The sequence below is a fragment of the Mus caroli genome, chromosome 6 (genome assembly GCF_900094665.2).
Source record: "Mus caroli chromosome 6, CAROLI_EIJ_v1.1, whole genome shotgun sequence".
NCBI lineage: Eukaryota > Metazoa > Chordata > Mammalia > Rodentia > Muridae > Mus > Mus caroli.
In genome coordinates this window covers 110004242-110026613 of record NC_034575.1, presented here as the reverse complement: position 1 = coordinate 110026613, position 22372 = coordinate 110004242, and the positions used below count along the sequence as shown (strand labels likewise).

The following is a 22372-nucleotide window of genomic DNA, read 5'->3' as shown; positions in this document are numbered from 1 at the left end:
AGAAAGCACAAATGCCAACAGTTAGCTGTCCTGTTTCCTTCGCTGTTTGGAAGAGCAGACCTAGAAGCTGAGAGCCGAGTGGATGCGTGGGATCCCAGGCTATCATCTGTTTAGTTTAAACATCTGCTCCTGTTTTCCTTATTATGAAAGGTAATATTATTCTAACACCAAAATAAATACACAGGAAATGAAGAAAAGCGCAGCAAAACCTGAGTAGTGCTCAGAGCCAGTTGTTTATGTCCTCTGGTTTCCTCGCTGTAAACACCACACACATCTGGTCTCCACTGCGAGGGCCGTGTGGAAGGATGGGTACCCAATCATACATGGCGTTCTCTCCTGTAAACAGCACGAACACAGCTAAGCCTGGAGGCGCACGCCTTTAATCCCAGCCCAGAGGAGGCAGAGGCAGGTGGATCTCTGAGTTACAGGCCAGCCAGTCTACACTCCAGGCCAGCCTATAGTGAGGACAGCCAGGGCTCTATAGACAGCTGTCTCAAACAAACAAACAAACAAACAAACAAACAAAGCAGAGGAGAAGTTGGTACAGTTTAAATGAGGTGTGCTGCAATTGTTTGCATTGAACCTGCCAAGCCCTCCAGCGTGCCAGGGCAGTGGTGTGGAACATGTGTGGATGGGGATAGGTGGCATTTGATTTCATCTGGGGCACAGGCCAGTCTCCTGCCTGTCAGCAGGGGACAGACTCAGTGTTTGCCCTGTTGGCTTTAGAAGTGAAAGTGTAGGTGGGGAGCTTTGCTTGTCCAGGTTGGTGCAACGACAACCCTGGTTGTGTCAGGGGAACTATGTCCTCACTGCCTTTCTTTTCTCAGTGGCCGTCACGAGGATGGGCCAGCCACCTACCCTGTAGCACACAAGAACCCCTGCATCTTACTTTTGAATCCACTCTGGATTGCCCGCCCTCCTTGAGGTCTTGGATCAGAGCTACGTTATCTTCCCTTTCTCCTACGGAGGAGCCCCATGTACCCAGACCTGTTCTAAATGGCTGGGGCTGCTCCCTGCATGGCAACCCCATCCTGATGCCTGCCTTCATAGTCACTTTGGAGGAGGATTGAAAGGCCAACAAAGGGAAACAGATAGCCCAGTGCTGGTTCTGGGGAGCCTGAGGTATTGAAACAGAAGATCTGTCTAACTTGTGAGAACCAGTTTCTGCGCTAATGATGAGTGACTTAGTAGACTTGCTTGTGTTGGTGAATAAGCTCAGAAGCCTCATGGCCTCTTACCACCACGCCCCACAGCTAACCACTACATCCTGCTTTATGCTTCCAGTTGATCCCATGGTACCTACAGAAGCACACTTTTGCCTTTGTGTCCGTAAAAAAGACATAGGGCAGCCCCAGCCAGCCCTCCCTTTCCTTTCCCCTTTGAACTCCCAAGCGAGTGAGCGAGTGTACCACCCCACTGGAAGGTCAGAAGCCTCATGAGGGCAGAGCTGCTGCCTTGGTGACTGGCACAACCCCAAGGCGTAGCTCAGGGCCTTCTTGGGCTCCAGGAAGTGGTAAAAGGTCTGCAGGCCTTCCCCCGGGCTGTGGTCACTGCTGTATAATGCAGTCTTTAATTATAAACTGTTGTGTTTTCTCTAATTAACTCGTCATCACAGAGCCAAGCAGGGCCTCAGACATCACTTCATACCTTCGCTTTATTTTGCTAATGAAACTGAGGGCCAGAGCGTCTCTCTGTTCAGATGGATTCATAGTTTGTAGCAGGGCTGAGCTGAGGTTGGAGCCCAGGGAACTCCACCCGTCTCTGGGCCTCTTCTTCCCATCCCGACCTTTCCAGAGTTAGTGTCTCTCCTCTGCTCACATCCTCAGGAAGTGATGCTGGAGGGCGGGGCAGGCTACTCGCAGCCCACAGTGCATTGTCCTGATGCCAACTGGTCCAGGTTCTGAGCCTTGTTTGATGTCCAAGGAAGAGTAGTGGTTCTGGCTGTAGATGACCAGCCTTCTAGAAGTTTCTCTCCCTGCCACTGTAGACGGTGGGGGTGGGATGGGGTTGGAGGAAGAAGGAAAGGCCCTAGCTAGGGGCCAGGTCCCCAAGAGTGAGTCCTTCAGGAAGCAGAGGAGTGTGGGATGTTTCAAGATGGTGGACAGCCATATTTACATAATTACTAAAAACTTAGATGCTAATAAATGCTCACGGTTGGCCGTGGCTGTAAAATGCTGTTAGTGATTCTTCAATTATGGGTTAAGAGCCATTAGTGTGTAATTTGGTAGAAGAATTCTCTCCTTTTAATTTAATAGTGTGATTTGTCTTGGGAGAAAGTAGGGAGAAAGTACGTATTGTGATGGGCTCGAAGCTCCAGAGATGGCATGGAGAGCTGCTCGGGGTTTAGAACCGTTGACTGTTTTAGAACATAATTACACTTGTTTCACCGCGGGCTGCACTCAGATCCATCTTCCTGGACCAGACCGGAAGGGAACGGACGCACTTGAGCGGCACAGCAGTTTGAGGCCGTGCAAGTCTGGGCACGGGACTCTTTGGTTTCTTGCCAGTCTACCAGCAACAGGTTGATGGAGGCCCAGCTTCATTATTCTTTGTCTGAGGAGGCTTGGGAGCCTCCAACGCTGTTGAGTGAAAAGGCCACAAGCGCCAGGCCACAAGTCCCAGGGCTGGTCCCCAGCCCTACCCACAGATCAAGTGACACGGTCTTTATCCAGCTGTGTTCCCTGGTGGTGCATCTGTAGCCATTTTACTGTGGAAATTTGTTCAACTTTAACATTTTACAGGTGTGTGTGTGTGTGTGTGTGTGTGTGTGTGTGTGTGTATGAACAGAGAGAGAGAGAGAGAGAGAGAGAGAGAGAGAGAGAGAATGGGAGGGATTGATAAAAGCCCAGGTGAGCGCAGAACACTTCTGTCCTTGTTCCTCCTAATTACAGTTTGTGCCTGGAAGGTGTGATTAGAGCCTCCTTCCTTCCAGCTCCACGCCCATAATTCCCAATCCCTTTCTGGAAGGATTGTTTGACTTGGCTGTTATCTGTGGGAGCCAGCATTTGGCTTGTTAGAAGGCAGCCCTAGAAGGCAGCGTTGTCCTCCCCCTTCCTCCTCTGCCTTGTGTTCCTGGGGTGTCTGGGTTCACTGCTGGGAAACAAGTTTTTAAAAGTCATGCAGTGTGGTTATAAAGAGATCTCTGGGCAGAGGAGATTGCTCGGTGGGTAAAGGTACTTAGAGCCGAGCCCAGTGATGACCCGGTTTCAATCCCTGGGACCCACATGGGGGAAAGAGAGAACTGTCTCCCAAAAGCTGTCCTCTGCCTTCCAGGACACGCGTACNCCCCCCCCCCCCGCCCACTTCCTAAATAAATGTAAAAGGAAAGAGGGGGAGGGAAGAGTCTCCGTGGTGTGTTCAGAGCCTCTCAGTGAAGCTTAGTTCTGCTCCACTGCCAGAATGAGGCAAAAAACTGGGTTTTGTCATGAAGAAATTAGATCCAGATTTAGCTCGTTGCTTGTATACAAATATATATAAAAAAGTCTTCCCGGGGAATGTAGCTGGCTGTATCTGCCTCATCTCTATGTATTTAATGTTTATTTAATGACAGTTTATATTTAATGCTATTTGTATATTTAGCTCATGGTAATTATTTTTTCGCCTTGCTCAGCAGTAGAAGCTGGTAGTGTGAAGCAGGCCTCCTCCCTTTTTTATTTAAAAAAGAAGTCATGAGTGAGTTGTCCTCCTGCGACACGCCCCTTCCCCCACGCACGCACGCACGTGCTTCATTTTAAAAATGATTTCTCTTCTGTTGGTGCCACACTCACTCCCCTGCACACGCCTGCCGGGCTCTCGCTCCCAAGTGGATGTCACAAGCTTGCTAACTTTACTTTTATTTTAAAAAAAGGGACTGTTTTCTAATATACACTCATGGGTGTGTGCAAGCGCACACGCGCAGGTGCCCGAGGAGACCAATAAAGGGTGACCCCTCTATAACAGAGGGAGCTGGGGTCATAGGCAGTTGTGAGTGGCCAACATGTCAGCTGGGAAACAAACTCTTCCGTAAGCAGCGAGCAGCCTTAATCTCCACCACCTCTGAGCCCCAGGGATATTTGTCTGTTTATTTTGATTTTCAAATCATGCATATGATATGGGGCAGGGGCTTGTGTGTGCCGTGCCCATGGGTGGCAGTTGGAGGGCTACTTAGTGGGGTCAGCTTTCTTCTTCCACCTTTATGTGGGTCCCAGGGCTTGAGTGGCAAGTGCCCTTCCTGCTGGGCCATCTGCCCACCAGTGTTCTAGAAGTTCTGAGAATTCTTTCTGCCTGTTTGCCTCACTGTGCCGACTTTTTAAGAATTTTAAAGTCTTGTTTATATTAGACAATGTGTTTGTGTGTGGTTGGATGCTGATGGAGGCCAGAAGAGGTCGTCATCGCATCTCTCTAGCTGGGATTAAAGGTTGCTCTGAGCCACTGAGGTGGGTGCTGGGGAGCCAACTGAGGTCTGGAAAGCGTTCTTAACTGCTGAGCCATACATCTCACTCCTACATCAACCTTCAGATTCTGTGGGTTGTTTTAACTTTGGGTCTCGTGTAGAATATTTTTCAATAATAACATTGTGACTCACTGCGCATTGAAAGGGAAGTCCGTTTACCCGAGTAAAAGTAGAAAATCTAGCTGGGTGGTGACTCACGCCTTTAATCCCAGCACTCAAGGAGGCAGAGGCAGGCAGATCTCTGAGCTCAAAGCCAGCCTGGTCTACAGAGTGAGTTCCAGGACAGAAGTGCTATACACAGAGAAACCAGGTCTCCAAAACAAATCCCCCCAAAGTAGAAAGTTCGTTGTATTTATTTATTTGTGACAGGCTCTGTGGCCTAGAATCCACTGTGTAAACCAGGCCGGCTTTCAAGCACACACAGGTCCACCTGCCTCTCTAGCAGCAGAGTTCTGGATTGAAGGAGCACACCTCCATGCCTCAGCTGTGAATGGATTTTGAAAAATATTTTATTTTTATTTTTAAGTGTGTGTGTGTGTGTGTGTGTGTGTGCGCGTGGGCATGGCGCCAAGGGAGACCAGCAGAGTGCTCTTACCTGCTGAGCCATCGAGCCAGCCCTGGCAGAGGGGCTTTGTTTTGTCTTCTTTTGCTGTTCTAGCTGCATGTAATTGGAGTTTCTCTGCCTGCTGTCTTTTGGGGGTTGCGGAATACGCTGGGGGTGGAGGCCAGGGGGCTTCACACATGCACAGCACACGCTCTCACCCTGGGCTCTTGTGCCTTAATGAGATCTTGTGAAGTGGCTCAATGGCCCTGAAGGGCTGCTGCTGTCTTTCCCATGGGCAGCCAGGCTGCAGCAGGGAAGGCCGCCCCCCTCAGTTCTCGGATTGACAACGCCTTCCTGTTCATTCACTGGCTGTTAAACATCTCCTGATGCTCCAGTTGGAATTTTTTTCCCAGCTGGTATTTCATTCACATTCCCCACCACCTTTTCAAGTCCTTCTTCCTCCCATACTGATGGAAGGATGTACATCCAGACCATCTTGGAGAGTGCAGTTGGGTGGCACTTGGGATGATGCCAGTCGGGTGACACTTGGATGCCGGACTAAATTGGGACCTGAGTGGGGAGACTGATTATAGGCAGGTGGCTTGAAGCTGGCATGTGACAAGTCAGCTTTGCTGTAGCAACAGCCTCCTGTGGGCTGAGACACAGAAGAGCTTAGACAGAGCCATCTTCTGAACACTGCTCACTCAGCTTTGTGGGGGCAAGAAGGGGACATTGTTTTCAGCAATAGTTGTGAATTAGTCATGGTTTTATTTCTAGAGGAACAAAATCAAGCTATCCATCTGTCTGTCGGTCTGTCCATCTATCCATCCATCCATCCATTGGATTTATTAGAATTTCCAGGCTGACGTCCAGCTAGTCCACTACTGGCTGTCTACCAACAAAAGGTCTAAGAACCCAGTAGTAGTTCAGTGGCTCTTCAGCATACACTGGGGTCCTGAAGAAGCGGGCTCTAATGCCAGTGAAGGAATAGACTTGCCAGCAAGAGTGAGAGCAAGCAGGCAGAGAGAGCAGGCTTCCCCTTCCACTTTCTTTTTTATGGGCTGCCAACAGAAGGTGAGGGCCAGATGAAAGGAGGATCTCTGCATGTCAAAAGATCTGAATTAAAGGTGTAGCTTCCTAGTTCAAAGATCAGAATTGGAAATGAGTCTTTCCACTTCAGATGATTTAATTAAGGAAAAAAAAATCCCTCACAGGTGTGCCAGGCCATTTCGGGTTTTAGTTAATTCCAGATGCAGTCAAGTTGACAACCAAGAACAACCATCTCAAGCTCCATGCTTCTGCTAGAGTTATGAATGAAAAAGCATTATCCACATGCTTTGTTCTTAATCTTACGCCTGTTTCCCATGAAAACAGCGCCCGTTTTCCTCTTGGCTAGTGACTGGATTTTAATAGAACAAACTCTGGCATGTCATGTTTTCATGCAGATGTGTGAACTCCGGTATGTCTTGTTTTCATGCAGATGTGAGCTGCCAAGCAGTTCAACAGAGTTGTTTGCACTACCCATAATCCAGTTGGGCAGTGGCCATGTTCCCTCCCTGATAATGAAGAGGGCCATGAGTGCAGCTTTTGAGCAGTTTTTCTCATCTTCATTCTATGGCTGCACCATCCCAGAGTCGGGATAACTTGAATTTTTATTTTATTATTATAAGCACTTTTATTTACCCATGTTCTTTCATTCTTACTATGCATTTTAAAAACTATTTTCAGTGCACTTTTTTAAGCATGCGTGTGTGTGTGTGTGTTTGCATAGGCTTGCACAGGTACCCCGACTTTTGTGCAGAAGTCAAGGGACATCTTGCTTTCCCATCTACAAACTCCTTTGAACTCCCTCCTTCCCTCCCTCCCACCCTCTCTCCCTCCTCCTCTCCCTCCCTTCCTCCCCTCCCCTCCTTCCTTCCTCCTGACTCTGTGAAAGTCCAGCTTATCCACCAGGCTCATGGTCCCAACCCTGTGGGACTCAGGGATTAAGAGCTGTTTCTCCTTCCTCTCCTGTTTTTTCTCTTTGTGACTCCCTTCTCTGTACCCGAGATCCTCTTCAGCTGTGGGGGGCGTAAGACTCTGCTTTGCTGTCCGAGTTATAGGAAGGAGAAAATTAACTTAACGTCTGCTTGCATTCTGGCCCCTTGTTCCTCAATCCACTGTCATCTAAATATTTTTTTAAGAATTGTTTTTAGAGAGCTAGGCATCATAGTAGTGTGTACCTTTAATAATCCCAGCACTTGAGAGGCAGAGGCAGGAGGATATCTGTGAATTTGAGGTCAACCTGCTAGGACTACATAGAGAGACCCTGTCTCAAAAAGCAAACCAACAAACAGAATTGTTTTTCAAGGCTGAGGAGAGAGCCCGGTGCTTAAAGGGCTTGCTGCATATGCCTGAGGACCAAAGTTTAAATTGTTAGAAGCCAAGTGGGCATGGTGGCCCACTACTGGGACTAGCCATATTGGTGAGCTGAGTCTGATTGAGAGACCTTGCCTCTCAATGAATAATGTGGAGGAGTGCTTGAATGTGCCTATTACCAACCCCAGGCCTCCACATGCACGCAGACACATGTATACCTGCACACACACACACACACACACACACACACACACACACACACCACATTCAAAGAACATGCATATAACACACATGGCAATGGAAAAAGAAAAGGGAATATTTTGGTCATATGTATTGATTATGCACATTAACTGAGGCCATTGTGATAATTCAGTGCATGTTCTGTGATCTGGTTTCTGGTCACACAACAGAAAAAAAAGGGAACTATACAAATTTAAACATAAAAATTTTACAGCAAGCACAATTTTTAAAAATTAAAAAAAATTGTTTTTGAGTACCAGTCTTTGGTGAGGGTGGGGGCAGCAGTATTGCTGTTACAAAGTCAGATTCTTTTAGACATTTGTGAGACAGTACAGTTTTATGAAAGGGCAAACATGAGGTTATACTGCTGACTTTTTTTTTTTTTTACAGTTTTTGTAATTTTTGGACTCCACTTGTTTCTTTACCAAGACTTACTTAACCTATATGGTGAATTTTTAGGGGGCTGCTAGCTACCATCGTTCCTGAACCCAAGGAACCCACTGCTAACTTTTTGAGAAATATTTGTATGTTATTTTATTCTTAATTTTATGATAAAAATGTACTATTTTATTATACAGAATTGAGACTAAGACTGGGGGAGCAACCCCAGAATTACTTATTTGACCTCGGCTCTAAGTTGCTTTCATTTTTACCTCGAGCGAGTGACTGTAACATACATTTTTTTTTTTGAATTCATGAATAGCCTTCACTTTAATATTAATGGTAACATTTAGTTTTTGTATATTAAGCAGGCTCCTACTAGGTCTTGCCAGGTCACCAAATACCAGTTTAAAAGAATGAAAAGTACTAAGAATACTTGGAGAAATGACATTACAAGATGCTTGCGCCAAAGAAGTGGGCCTTGGGGCCTCTCAGCACTCATACTGGAGCCCACAAGAGGCTGTAGCCTCATGCTCTTGAGACATGGAACCAACACACAGGTTTTTATTCCTTGACATCAGGGGTCCCAGGCATCTTGAGCGTAATATGGGGGTGTCTCCAATAGGTGCTAGGAGTGGATCAGGTCCTGCAAGAGCAGCCAGTGATCAAAACTGCTCAGCCATCTCTCTAAACCCTCTCCAGCCTTCCTTAACTCTTTGAAGGCTGTTCCGGGAGGAAACCAAGCAGAAAGGGAGGTGTGCAGGTGAGACGCAGCAGGTAAAGGGTAGAGAGGGAGGTGTGTAGGCGCAGCAGGTAAAGGGTGGAGAATCTCAGTCTGTGCAGGAAGCATTGATGAACGCTGTTTGGGATGCAGTTGCCCTGCTTGTCCTGATGTCTAGTCTTGATGTTGATCCACCTGTAACTGACCGTGTTGTCTGTGGGAAATCGCTTTTGCTCAGTTGTGTGCCAGGCATTGTTTTATGTGCTGGGGGTACAGCTATTTACCAGATATATAAACTTTAGGATGCCAGCGTAAACTCCAGCGGTAGGGACAGAGCAGGCCTATGCAGGAGATTAGGGCAGGTGTTACCATTATAGGTGGATGCCTAGGAGCCGATAGACCATTGGCAGTTGGCAATAGTCACATACAAACTTGGAAGGTCATTAGTTTTTTTTTTTGCAAGCTATAGAACATAGAGATGAATGGACATCTCTATGGTCCTGTGAAGGTTTTTTAAACAAATAAACAAACATTAGAATCTTAAAGGTATGCGGTCTTTATTTGGTTTATTAACTGTGGCCACGGTCTAAGAGTTGCATGTAGCTATGGTGTTAGGAGGTAACATTTTTTGCAGTGGTAGCAACTTTTTGATTTTAAAAGGTTATATGATTCATCAGGACTCCCAGTGCATTGGGAACAAAATGCATTTAGAGTAAGAAAATTCAGTGAGCTTAAGAAGTCCCTAGAGGGCTGGTGAGGTGGCTCAGTAGGTAAGAGCACTGACTGCTCTTCCAAAGGTACTGAGTTCAAATCCCAGCAACCACATGGTGGCTCACAACCACCTGTAATGAGATCTGATGCCCTCTTCCAGTGCGTCTGAAGTCAGCTACAGTGTGCTTATGTATAATAATAAATAAATTAAAAAAAAAAGAAGTCCCTAGAAGGGTTTAGTTCTGTATTCTTCTCAGACCTTTAAAGATAATGCCTGACTCTTAACCTTTCCACTTCCTGTTCTGCATAGATCTCTGAACCTTGAAGGACTGGAGTGTGATAAAGACATTTCTCTGAAGTCTTTTACTGTGTACACATTGTCCAGTTGTGGGTCTCTGTGTTATTTTCCATCTACTACAAAAAGAAGCTGCTCTGATGAGGACTGAGTGCTTGACAGAGCTGTGCATAGAGCAGTTTGTCATTACAAGTTATTTTATTGCTGTGTTTGGCAGAATAATAGTATTTGGTTTTCCCTTTGGCCTATGGCCAGTGTGCGCTCAGGGTATTGGCTACTTTAGCAATGTCAGGTGTGGAGTCCTTCTCATGGACTGGGCCTTGAATCCACTAGAAACTGGTTGGTTACCTCTGTAACATTTGTGCCATGATTGCACCAATATATCTCACAAGCAGGCCACTGTTGTGGGTTACAGGGTGTGTAACTGGGTCATATTGATAGCTCCCTTCTCGTCCAGTGGATTGCAAAGTACCTTCCAGCACCGCAGATGCGAGTCAGTAGGGGTGACGCTTCTAGCTGGGCACCAGCTCGGCTGCTTCATATTTGATGACGTAAGTGTTTTCTTCACTGATAGGACATCATCATCATGGAGAGCAACCAGTAGCTTTGAGCAATAGTTTGTGATGTTTGGGGGTGGGGAGAGCATCATGGGACGCCCTGGGCCAGCAACTCCACAAACTATAATCCATTCCTAACCTAGCACTGGTAGTTTTACTTGGTGGCATAAGGTGTCTAGTTTGGAGCACTGTCTTCCTTTCTTATTTGGTGACACGGTCTAGATTCCTTTCATATATGTTTACATTTTAGGAAGTGTCCTTGTGGTTCTTCAAGTGACCTCTAGTTATCCTTCCCATATTCTGTTTCTTCCCATATTCGCTCTCTCCCATCTCTCTCCCTATTTAATCTCCTAGTTTCTAGTTGATTCTAGTTCCCCCTTTATCTCTCCATAATCTTGTACTTTATTGGTCCTTCTTGGGAGACCCTGTCGTTCTCCCTGATTCCTTACCAGGTACCTAAACCCCTGTAGTTATTCAGTTTGTGGCACACATAGCAAAAGCTGAAAAGCTAACACCCACATGTAAGAGAAAGCACGTAGGTCTGGTTAACTCACTCAGGAGGAGTCTTTTTTTTTTTTTTTTTCCTGAAGGAAATGGTATCTTCCAGACACAACAGGGCTGGTGCACATCTGAACTCAGAGACTATGGCAGTATTTTTTTTTTTTTTTTTTTTCCTGAAGGAAATGGTATCTTCCAGACACAACAGGGCTGGTGCACATCTGAACTCAGAGACTATGGCAGTATGCACAAGACCTTCACAGATTCCAGCCAGCCAGGGTCCCACCCCTAAGTAAAAAACTACATGCCAATGGAAAAACTGTTTCCTTCAATGGCATGTCACTGGGTGTATCAGTCACACACCAGGGCAGGCCACATGCCCTATGTTTGGCAATAATACAAAGTGAAGTCCGTGGTATTTCAGAGACTTTTTGATTTTGCTTTGGTATTTTTTTGTCCTATAGGTCTTTTGGTCGTTTGATTTCATTTTTGTTTTTGTGTTTTTTTGTTTTTGAGGAGTTGTGTGTGTGCGTGCGTGTGTTTCTTGTTTTTTGGTTTTGTTTCTTTTTATGAAAGAGAAAAAAGAGAACATATCATAAAATTGGCTGGGTAGGGAGGTGAGGAAGAACCGGGGAGGGGAAGTTATATTGAATGAAAACAATTTCTTCAATTAAAAAATATTAAAATGAGAAAGATTATGCCTGAGGTGTGTGTGTGTGGGGGAGAGGGGTGGTAATGCCCCTGTCTCAAGAGCTTACTCTAAAGATGCCACTCTAAGATTTTGGTGTTTTCAAAATGAAATGCAAATCCTAGGCTTCCCTTGGCTTCTGACCTGGGCTCTCCACCCGCGTGCCTTTCCTTCTTTTCCTGAGCTTTTATTGAGATGTCAGTAACTGCTCAAGGGAAGGCTTTATCACTTTTTTCCTCTCTTTTTCATTAAAAACAGCATCATATTACGTGAGAATTTTACTTTTACAAGTGTAATTATATTTTAATTATTTTGTGTGCATGTATGGCACACATGCTATAGCCTGTGGGGTGTGGGGGGTACTGAACTAGGTAATCAGGCGTGATTGCCAATCACCACTCCCCACTGAGCCATCTTGCTGGCCCATCAAGTTAGAATTTTGAGTTTGTTGTGACTGGGAGACCTCAAAGCAAGAGATGGCTGGAGTCTGACTTCATGGCATTGGGCGGCAGGTTGTGGATGGAGCTGTTTAGCCCTGGAGGTTTAACCAGGTTTGAGTGGAGCTGCCTAGTTCTGGTGAATCACGATAACTATCAGAAAGTTCACCTGGGGGTTTTGTTCAGGGTCATCATTAGGGGAAGTCAAATGACCCCGCTTTTCATTGTGAGTGCTTGGCCCTAGCATTCTAGACTGTGCCTTCTGTTTTTAAGTGATTATTTTACAGTTTATACACATTTATCTTAGTTGAGTATCAGACAGAGATAAAGGATCCTTTAGGCTGTGTATGGTTCCTTATTCTGTCATCTGAGACTGAGGCAGCAGGAGGCTGAGAACTTGCAGGGCAGCCTGGGATGCATAGGGAAAGCCTGTCTCATCCAGTATTTGTTCCCAAGAGCTGTGTGACCCGTCTTTGCCACAGGATGTCATTAAAGTCAGCTCCACCTGCTGTTGAGCTTCGTGGTAACACACTGGATCCACTCCTGTGACGAGGCACTCTCTGCCCTCCAGGAGCAGGGCAGCCTTGGAGAAGCGTTCCTATAAAACTGAATGGCTTTCTCTTTCTAGATTAGTCTGAGGCCAGATGCACAGGTGGAGTCTGCAATAGCTTGTGGCTAGTGATGATTTTCTTTGGAAGAAGGAGAATTCAAGTCACAGTAAAGTTGACTGTTTACATAATGGCAACCATCATTTGATTAGATCCACTTTCAGAGCTAAACCCTCTTCCTCTCCATCATAGCATCTTAAAGTGTTAAGTTTCTTGAAGACAGGTCAGTGAGAACAAAGCCTGGGCAGAGAGGGCCAGGTGGTGGTCTAGGAGGAGGACACATTGATATGAATCTATATGTTTGTGTGTTCTCTTTGCCAGGAGCACATGTGCAGCGCTATGTGCAAGTCAGGTCATAAGCAAGTGTGCAGGAGAGTGAGGTCAGAGAGTGCGCCCTCTGGCTACAGGGCAGACGTATCTGGGGTGTCACCCTGGGACCCCTGATGTCTTTGGCCTTATCTTTATCTTGTTTGGCTTGGCTCATTCACCCACATGTTGTGTAAAACAGTCAGCTGCTCAGAGCACCGGCTGCTGCTCCTCACCTCTCTTCACGGGCTTGATGATTCCCTCATATGTATCTGTGTGAGCGGCTTTCAGCTGGGTGGATGCAGAAAGCCCTGGCGGAAGAGATCCCACGGTGATGCTTAGAGGACAGGGAGTAAATGGCACCCTAAAATGCCTGTTAGTGTTTTAAAGGCTCTGAACACCCCATCTGTGCTAGATCTCTGTGATGGCTTGAACACTTGGTGCCCAGCTGGTAGTGTTCTTTGGGGAAGTTTAGGTAGCACAGCGTAGCAGGAGGAAATATGTCACTCCCTGGGCACAGGCTTCAAGATGAAAAGTTTCACCCCACTAGCTGTTTTCTCCTCCCCAAGTTCTGCTTGCGTTTGTGTTTACAGATGTGGTCTCTCGATTTCCGGCCTCCATGCCATGATGGACCCTCTAGAACCGTAGCCCAGATAAACTGTTTCTTCTGCAAATGGCCTTGGTCAAGGTGCTTTATCACAGCAACAGACAAATAACAATACAGCCCTTTAAGCAGGGAGGAGATCACCAGAACCTTTAGGGAAATGACCAGGGGTTGCATATGTGTCCACCCATGTAGGTGGGCATTTTGTTTTGACTGGTGGTAGTGGTGGGGGTGGCATGGGGGTGGGTGGGTAATGTGATTCATTTATTTTTGTATGATTTCTTTCTTTCTTCGGGTTGAGAAGAATTTCCCTGCATTAGTCATGTTCTGGGTTCAGCTATCATTACAGCAGCAGTGACAACAGCTGACATAGGAAAATGTCATGGTCCCAGGGGCAGTACCAGTGTGGTTTGTTATTGGTGTCTGGATGACGTTTTTAGTTCCACGATGTTTTGTATAATTCAAGGTAAAGATAAAACATTTCTAAAAATCTCAGAAGAAGGCGTCATCTAACCCAAAGCCGTGAACGATAGCACCAGACACTTTATAGTTGTGTTTCAGTTGTCGTGAAGCTAGGTTGTGGATCTCCAGATAGAAGTAAGATGCACTGCCATGGGGAATTTTCTAACTCATGTGGTCACACATTGCTATCACAAGTGATGCTTCTGTCCCCAAGGGATTTGAAAAATATTTTGGGTCAGAAGGTAAAGCCCTTGGCACTGTTGGGATTCCAGAGAGATGCACCTGTTTAGATGTGTTAGCTTTACAGCCGTGGTAGAGCATCTGAGAGAACACGCTTACTAAGGAAAAGGTCTACTTTGGGTTTCAATCCTGGTCACTTGGTCCTGTTGCACTGGGCCAGTGGTGAGGCAGCATGTTGTATTGGGTGCACATGGCGGCTAAGAAGCCATACCCCTTTCAAGGCCCAACAACCTAACTCCCTCCCACTCACAGACTGGGGATCCAGCCTTGACCACATGGCCTTTGAGGCACTTACCTGAATCACAGCATTTGCTGTGTCTTATCGCTCACTTCATAGCCACAGTCTGTAAGTATCACATCATGGAAGGAGGAGCTTCCAGAGGTGAATCTTCAGGGCCCTCACTCTGAGGAGGGGAGCAGCAGCTCTGTGGATGCTTTCAACATCATTAGGAGGTTAGCCGGAAGAGTGCCCTGCTTCCCTCTGAGTGTACCAAAGCTAATCTCTGAGTTAAAGCTTCCCTCTATCCCTGTGCCCATCCCTCCTGTTTCTGTGGATTCCAAGACACTGACTGACCAGAAGTCACAGACTCCTAGGGGCTTGCTCAGAGTGAATTATAGGAGTTAGATGACAGATTTTGCCTTATACAAAATAGGAAGCAGCTAATGTCAAACGTTGGCTCCAATTGGGGAGACTGTAGTATCAGCCAGGTAAAGGGAAGACACTTACCTAAGTTTCTAGTTATAAAAATAGAGGTAAACGTTTTAAAATGAGAATAATGTCTGATGCAGAGGCGATGGTGATGTGAGTTCCATGGGGAAGGTGGGGCTACAGATGTTTCACGGGCTAATGGGAAGATCTCCTAAAAGTATCATGACTACAGAATTCTGATGTCCCAGTGATAATTGTCATTGGGACTGGGATCAGGTATAAGAATATGCATCGAGCTCCAGCCTGTCGGGTAGTTCTTCTGTGAGTGGTCCTGGAAAAGCATTTCACTAAGCAAGAAAGAGGAGCCTTGCAAGGAAATTAACCAAGAACTATTTGGGCCTCACACAGGAGTGCTGCGGTCACTGTATGAACTCAGTGGATCCCAGGTCTTTAGAATCTTGCCTGTCCGACCCATGCAGATAGTCAGTGTGTCAGTGTGTGTGTGTGTGTGTCACATGCAGATGAACATCAGCACCGTTCTAGAAGATCTTAAGATCAAAAAGCTCATTTCGCTCTAGTGTCCAACACTCTCTTTAGCCCGCAGAGAGGCAGGGTCTTGACTGTGCCTGTCTGCGCACGCTCCATCTCCCCACCCCAACATTTTTGCATTTTTGTGAGAGAATGCACCCATGTGGGGTGTATGGGGCCAGTGGGATCGGATATGTGCGAGGTCACTCTCTCTGCATTCAGCCACTGTTAAGATCCATACCAGTGGATCTGCATAGAGCAGAAAAGTTGCTGTGTTTGCTATCTGAGGTGATCTGCTGAAATACATGAGTGTGAGTATAGTGGGTTGTTCTAAGATGAAAGTTCCAGTGGGAAACAAGGGAGAGCACAAGAGTCCTCAGGTGCAGCCCACTGTTGCTTCTGTATTCCAGAGGATGGGGTCTGTGATGGAGGATGCTGGGGATTGCTGCCACGGTGCCTAGAAAGCACGATTGAAGTGAGTTGATCCACCTGCTAGACCCTTGAGGTTAATAGTATAGAGAGACCAGAGATCCAGAGAACTCATTAGGACATAGCGGAGCCCCGTGACTGGAAACCACTCATCCATTTAATTTACCAGATGCTCATACACTAGAGCATCCCAAATAGAAACATTTCACTTTTGCTTTATTTCTTCATTAGTCTAATTCCCACCAATTTAGGATCATTGTAGCAAGGGAGATGTTTCAATAAGCTCTGTCAGGGAGGCTTTAAAGAAGAGCTGGAGGAGCACAGGCAGCCTCTGCAGTCAGTGACACTGGGGCGAAACATTGCCAGGAAGGCGTCTGAGCTGCTGAGATGTGGGAACGTCTATGGGGAGCATCTCTGTCATTTATTTTCCAGAGTTTTACCACCCATTTCTTATGGGTGGTGGGAATTTAGCAATGGACTGTGTGGGCCAGTCTCTCAAGAAACAGGGCAAGAGGATAATGACTTTATGCAAAACCTTAGACGCATATGCCTTGTAAAGAGGTAAAGAGGGTCTCATCCCTTGGAGGTCTTTGTTCCTAAAATGAGAGCTCAGAGTGCTGGAGGGATGGCCCAGGCAGTGGTTAGGAGTACTGGCTGCTTGTGCAGAGAGGCCTTGGTTTTAGTTCCCAGCACCCACATGACTCACAAGCATCTTAACTGCCGTCCCAGTGGATCCTCACGCCCAGCTCAGTCCTTGTCATTGGCTCTGAGGCTCAGCATACAAAGTACCCGTTTGGAGGTGTGTGTACTGAGACAGTGTGTGTCCGGCTATCCTGGAACTCATTATGTGGTCCAGATTGCCTTTGAGTTCTCAGAGATCTGCTTGCCTCTGGCTCCCGAATTAAAGGTGAACACCTGTGCCCAGCTAAATGGCAGCTTTTAATTAAGTTGGAGTGTAAGAGGGTTTTCATGGTGGCAAGTTTGGAAATGAGTGGAGAGAGGGCACACAGCAAGCAAAGGTGTGCTTGTCTCTACATCACTGGCCTGCAGGATCTGTTCATGGGCAAACTTCTGCTCCCCTGCTAAGGGCATGCTCTATCACACCCCCCTGAGGGGCACAGATATTGCAAATGTGATCTTTTGAGTCAGGCCTGGGTGGCATTCCAGGTTTTCATTTATCCAGAGTGTGTGACCATGGGTATATTATTGAGCCACTTTGGTCTCCATTTCCCTCAAATGATAGAACTTGCCTCGCCTGACAATACTCACCAACTACACATGCAATGCATGGAGCCTCCTCTGCTCTTAACAGCTCTAGAGAGACTCCTGGATGCTTCCTGGGGTTGAGTCTTCATTCTGAGCACAGTGGGCTGCTCTCTCCTCTGCATCCTCTGCATGGATCTTATCTTCCCTTAGACCCTGTCAATCTCCCCCAAAGCCGTCAGCGTGACTAGGACTGCGGTTAAGATAGTCTGAGTATTAAAGTCAGTCCAGGGAGTCAGTTTTAGGGAAGAGTGTGTGTGAGTGTTTAAGGGTCCAGTCACACTTCTGCTTCTGCAGCTCATGGATGCTGAGATGCAGGGGTGGGCAGGAATGGCTGGGATGGATTGGAGGTATCATGGGGGCCTCAGCCAGCCTACGTTTCTCACAGGGTGGCTCTGTGCCAATTCTAATGCAAAAGCTGAGGGCCAGTCCCAGGCCAGGGCAGCACGCTCACTAGCTCTCCTCATCAGACTGCTGGGAATGGAGACTTAGGACTGTATCCACCCACTCCCAGGGTTGACATGGCTTAAGCTGCCCGCTGTGAGGCCAACAAAAACCTGCTGTGATGGGATTGTGCTTGACACCTGAGGTGCCAACTTTTTCAAACTGTCCTTGGATCTGATTGGTTTTTTTTAAAACAAACAAACAAACAAACAAACCAACCCGGACCAGTATAGAAACAATGTTTCCCTTCTCCTTAGCCTATGCAGGCACCGCTCCTGCCTGTGTTACACTGTGTTTTGTAGAGTGTGGGGATGTGTGGCTGCAGGAATGTCTTCCTGTCCATTAAGAAGCAGCCTGTGCCTGCCCCACTACCCTGCTATGCACTTCTGAACCTTTGAAGTGGCCGCCAGCCTTTCATCTTCCGTCATTTTCACTTAATGACAGCCCAGCCTTTGATCAGCCCAGTTCTTGTCTGTCTTTGGCTTCAGGCTTAGTCACTTGGAGGTAAACGGAGACCTCAAATAGGCCTGAAAGTGCCCGGCTTTTATGAGCACAATGACTGCTTAACCTTCATATCTTAAGCAAATACACGGAAGGGGAGCTGGCCCTTCCTGGCCCCTCGGTGATAACGTTTGCTCGCTGGTAGTGTAAACTGAAAAAGAGGCCTGAGTGTGGCTTGAGGAGAGAGACCAAGAGCCAACTGCTGTCCCAGCCCCACCCCCAGCTCCCAGTTTCAAGTTACAGCTGCCCACCCCCACCCCAATCTTTCTGTTTTCCTGAGAGGCTTGCCTGCGTGTTGGGGAAGACTGCGTGGAAGCACCCTCAGTCCGTGTTGCTTTTCTCAGGACGGACTTTTTAGTTTATCATTTCTCTCCCAGGAGACATATCTTTTACATAATGATTGTAAACTTTGAGGTAATGTTAAAATCTTGAGAATAATCCATAGCTCATCAAAACATAGTTCACAGATGCAGTTCTATAGTGGAGTTTGCCAAATCACAAGTTCATGTGTTCTTTTTTTTTTTTTTTAATGTTCTGTGCTATGTTATTTTAATGGTATATGGGGTGTGTGTGTGTGTGTGTTTGTGTGTGACCTTGGATAACTTGACCCCCAGAGCCATCTCACTGCTGCACAATTATGTTATTGTCATTTTTATTTATTATTGTGTGTATGTGTATATAAGATGTGCATGCCACGGCATGTGTATGGAGATCAGAGGACATGTTTGTAGAACCAGTTCTCTCCATTCACCTCCCCGTGGGATCTGAAAGATCAAACTCAGACCCTCAGGCTTTCCTGGCAACTGCTTTTACACACTGAGCCACTACCAACCTCTTAACTCCTAGTAGGAAATCTATATTTATTCTTACTTGTATATAGAATTAGTTGTCTGCCCCCTCATATAAATTTTCATTGAGCATTTTAACTCTTTCCAGCTAACAAACATACTCTTACTTCTTTATTTTTTAATTTTATTGAAGGTATAGGGCCTCGCTGTGTAGCCCAGGCTGGCATGCCCCATTTCTGTGGTCCATGCTGACTACAAACTGCAGTGATCCTTTTACTTCAGCTTCTAAGTGCCGAGATCCAAGCAAGAGCTATGACAGGTCACTGGCAAGCCTTAACACAGCCCCTGCCACTGAAGACAAAAGGAGCTTTGGTGTGTCTGTGTGGAGCCAGTGATTATTACCTCCCCTCCCGCAGTGTGCTGAGCAGGGTCTCTCCATTCTAAGTCCGTATTCTGCCAGCAGCTCCACACCAGCCCTCTGGCTTTAGCTTTGGCCATCGAGAAGAAATGAGTCTTCCGCCTCAGCCACCCTCATCTTGGACACACAGTTGTCCTTGCTTGGATCCACCCCCACTTCCAACAATACCGACTGCTGTTATTTCCCAGAGCTAGAGTTGCTGCCTCGTATCTGATGTCCAGAGCCCCCCTCCCCCTTCCTCTCCTGAGTACTTTCCCTTCATGGTAATGTTTCAGAGCCGTCCCCCATTGCAGTTCGTAAGTGGGATATTGGTTTTCAGTGTTTCCGTGATGGGATACCCTGACAAAAGGCAAGTTATGGAAGAAAGGGTTTATTTGTATTGTGGCTTACAGTTCCAGAGGGGATACTGTGAGTTATGGGGACGAGGCACGGCAGCGGGAGAGTGAGGCTGGCCTGGCAGTCAGGAAACAGAGATCCAATTTCACTCACACACAGGAAGTAAGGTCGGGCTATAAAAACTTCAAAGCCCGGCCCTGATGATGTACTTCCGCCAGTGAGGCTCCACCTCCTAAAGGTTCCATTACCTCTCAAAACAGTGCCACTGGCTGGGGACCAAGCATTCAAACACATGAGCCCATGGGGGGCATTTTTCATGCAAACCACAGCATATGGTAACCCTTAAAATGCTTGTGGAAAGGGAAGCTGTTCCCAGTGATCTCTCCCCTGCGGTGGTGTTAATGCTTCCTTGAAAGGTAATCTGTATGCCCTGAATTTCCTCTGTTTCAGGAAGCCTGGGTGACCTTGGTGGAACTCTTTGCCCAGGAAAAGAGGGCAAGGATGGGGAGGGTGAGAGGTATCTGTCCCCCTGGACGCTGCAGACAGTCACGGTCACCTGCTGTACTCCTTGATGGTGTGTAAGCCAGCCTTAGCTTGTACTGGGCCATCATCTCTCCACATCCACGGGACAGCATTTTAGGGCTCTCTGGATGGCAGCATCCAGCACAGTGCTATGAGAATGGCTGGCCTGGTGTTTTGTTTATGGAGTCTTGACGTAAATGAATCCTATACATAGTCAATAACCACAGTCTCTAGAAGATATTTTAGTTCACACTTGGTTGATTGTGGGACAGGCTAGGGAGGGTGGAGGGCCCACTGTGTGCTGTCTTTTGAGGTCGCATCCTGATCAGATTTGCTGTTTCATGCAGTTTAGCCACAGCCTCTGGCATTGCCACCAAAGGCACAGGAAACATAACATCGGTGGCTCAATAAAGACAAGGGCATAGCCCCATGCTCTTAGTATGAAAAATAAAAATGTTGGTGTAAGGGTGATACGTTTGTCTGTCTGTCTGTCTGTCTGTCTGTTTTGGGTAGTGGAGAAGTGCGTGGTTACCACCCTCCCTACATGGTCAGCTCAGATCCCCACTGTGGGATGAGCTTATGTCAGGTGACTCTGATGCAGCACAGTTGGGAGTACTTGGTGTCACCTCTGTGGATTCCTGTCAGAGGTGTTTAACTGGAATCTAACCACGAGGAGGGGACCTGACTAGCAAAACACAACATGTCATAAAAGAAGAAGAAGAAAAAGACCAAAAACTCAGGACAGATGTGTTGAGCACTGTGTGACCATGCCACCCCGAAGGAGCAGTTCACTGACGACCTTTACATGTGAGCTGTTGACGGTCAGTGAGCTGTGCTGGGTAATAATGGTGCCATGGCTGTGCACCATTCTTAGACTGTTTGTGATGAAGTACTTAGAGACGTAGGTCTGTGTACTTCCAAGTTACTTTCAGAAATTACAGCCGTTATTTCTCGGGGAAATACTTAAAAATCTAGGCAAGGTCAGCTGTAACCCTGAAGTTTGACAAGTGGGATCATGTGTAATTGGCTTCTGCACAGCAAAAGAAACCGTCAACAGAGTGAAGGGTATGTGTGTGTGACAGAATGGGGGAGGGGCGTATTTGACAGCTATCCACCAGGCAGGGGGTTAGTACCCAGAATTGCCATCAAACCCCCAGAACTCCAATCACTAAATGGGCCACTGAGCTGAACACATAGTTCTTAAAAGAAGAAACACAAATGGCTAACAAACGCATTTAAGCATCTTCAGCCCTGTTATAGAAATGTGAGTTAGAACTACTGTGAGATCCCGTCTCATCCTGGTCAGGATGACTAAAACCAAGAAAATAAATGACAACAAATGCTGGAGATGATACAGGGTAAAGGAACCGTATTCAATGCTGGTAGGTGTAGCAGAATTTTCCCCCAATTAATTTAAATATGGTTACTGGGATTTGGGACCGCTGACCACAGGGGGTGAACGGCTGGGAATGTGAGAAGAATCTGCAGCAAGAGAACAGAGGTGGTGAGACCCTTGGGTAGAGAATGGCTGGATGTAGTGTGGAATGATGCCAACTTTTTAAATATTTCCCACAACAGGTGGGGGTATAAACCGCTGTAACCACTGTGGAAAGCAGTGTAGAGATCTCCCAAGAAATTGAAAATAGAACTGCTATATGACTCAGATATACTACCCCTGAGCATGTACCCAAACAAATCTAAGTCCTGTTACAGCGATGCTCACTCACCCTGTCATAGCGACGCTCACACATTCCTGCTCTATTCACAGTGGCTGGGAAATGGAGCAGCCCAGAGTCCTTCAGTAGGTGGATAGAAACCAAGACCTGTGGAACATACATGTGGTAGAATTTTATTCAACAGTGGAGAGAGATAAATCTGCAGACCTGGATACATGGAAATGGCTGTTAAATGAAGTAACTCATTCAGAAAAATTAATACTCTCACGTGGATGCTGGACTTTTATGTGTGTGTGTCATTGTGAGTACAGTCGACATTATAAATAGGACTATGGGGAGTGTTGGAGAGGGAAAGAGACTGACATTGGTGGGATTGGATGCAAGAGAGGAGATGACATCACTGAATAGGATTCCCGAGATATTCTGGGATCCCAAAGTCCCCTCTGAAGGCATGTTCTCCACTGATCTGTGGAGATCCCTTTAGGCTTTGCTGTCAAATGTCCTGCGTCTCAACATTGTCATCCAAGGGGACAATCTTTTTTTTTTTTTGGTTTTTTGAGACAGGGTTTCTCTGTATAGCCCTGGCTGTCCTGGAACGAAATCCTCCTGTCTCTGCCTCCCAAGTGCTGGGATTAAAGGCATGCGCCACCACCGCCCAGCTGGGGACAATCTTTTGATCTTAAACCTTTGGAGGCAAACCTCATCTTGGTTGGTCTGTGTATTTCTGGACCTCTGG

General features: G+C 46.7%; 1 protein-coding gene across 5 annotated transcripts in view; it reads left to right on the top strand.

The window, feature by feature from the left end:
* The window catches only part of Vgll4 (vestigial like family member 4), a 105020-nt gene that overhangs the window by 47502 nt on the left and 35146 nt on the right, over nt 1-22372 (top strand). The window lies entirely within an intron of this gene.